This window comes from Aplysia californica, unplaced genomic scaffold, assembly GCF_000002075.1.
Source record: "Aplysia californica isolate F4 #8 unplaced genomic scaffold, AplCal3.0 scaffold00056, whole genome shotgun sequence".
Lineage (NCBI taxonomy): Eukaryota > Metazoa > Mollusca > Gastropoda > Aplysiida > Aplysiidae > Aplysia > Aplysia californica.
Window position 1 is genome coordinate 1,362,691 of NW_004797326.1, and position 1,342 is coordinate 1,364,032.

At 43.6% G+C, this 1,342-nt stretch overlaps 1 protein-coding gene and 1 non-coding gene across 2 annotated transcripts in view; both read right to left on the reverse strand.

Moving 5' to 3' along the window:
* The window catches only part of LOC101859158 (rhomboid-related protein 2), a gene marked incomplete at its 5' end in the record, with an annotated part of 29,606 nt that overhangs the window by 15,166 nt on the left and 13,098 nt on the right, over positions 1 to 1,342 (reverse strand).
* Positions 1,078 to 1,192, reverse strand: LOC118477280. The gene has a single exon (XR_004858263.1). It is a non-coding gene; the product is annotated as a U5 spliceosomal RNA (small nuclear RNA).

Below are 1,342 nucleotides of genomic sequence, written 5' to 3' on the forward strand. Positions count from 1 at the left end.
GAGAGAGAGAGAGAGAGAGAGAGAGAGAGAGACGGAGAGAGAGATATTGTGCGTGCACGGTTGTGTTTGTTGTTGTTTGTGCCTTTCCACTGTGTGCTTTGTATCAATTGTTCATTACTTCGCTCGCGCCGCTGGGCCTCTCCTACAGTGTGACTTTACCCTAAGGTCGTTTGAACATGTGTGAAATCCTTTGGTTCATTCATAGTGGTAGTGTGGTGGCTCCCAGCTCAACCAACTACAGTCGAACCTGTGAAAGACGACCACCCATTGTCAAGGAGAAAAGTGGCTGTATAAGACAGGTGGCCGTCTTAGGCAGGACTGATCAAGATGAAGAAAACAAACCATTCCTTTCTGAGAAAACAAACCCTCCCTTTCTCAGGTCCCAACCGAAGGTATTTGCATTGTTGTTGTTGTTTTCGCTGGGTTTTCTTTTCTTTTACTGCTGCTTTTGTGCACGGGTGACAATAAAACGAAATGTGTCAGACAAGGAGGATCAAGTGCTAGCCTATGGTAAAACAAACACACGTACTACCACTCGGAGAGCGAGCGACGCTTCTGTCACAAGTTCATGCTGACGTCCATTGTTAATTTGTTACAGACTGGGTAAACAGTGACCATTCATCTCACTTGCGATTTGTGTATGGGTTCTGGGCGGGGCTTATGGGTTATGAAGGATCACACGCTTCCCTCCCCAGTAGCTGAAAATTAATTTTGTTACCTATTGGTCAACAGTGGGAGGGGCCTACGCAACATGATCAGTTGGAGGGACAACCTAACAACGACAGGTGATTGAATTGATTTATGACAAAGCGTAATGGAGTCACTAAGGTGGCCGTCTAAGACAGGTGTTATTGCTTTGTGTGATAGGGGTTGTGTGTGTAAATATGGTGGCCGCGGCCGCGTTGGACAAAATGCCCGTTTTACACAGTTAAATTATATCGAAAAAACGCCAGGGGGGGAATGGAAAGTGTCCGTTTGCCGTTTGTACAGGTGACTGTCTTATAGAGGTGGCCGTCAGGGCAGGTTCGACTGTATCTCTATGTTACATATTGTGTTTTTCCTGTCTTTGGATTATGTACCCTACAAGGTAGGGCTTGAAAAATAGTCTATAGACTCATTATGTTGCTCCTCTCCACGGAAATCTTTAGTAAAAGGCGAAAGATTTATTCGTTGTGAAGAGAAACCAGAGTACTGAAATATGGGATTTCGATGGAACTGACCATTTTGCTTTGGATTTCTGGTGTAGCTTTAGCTATTTACATATCAAGTTTGTTCAGTTGCATTTATAACTATTCTAAAAGCAGAAGAATGTTAATTTGTTGAAAATTAAATGCACATTGTA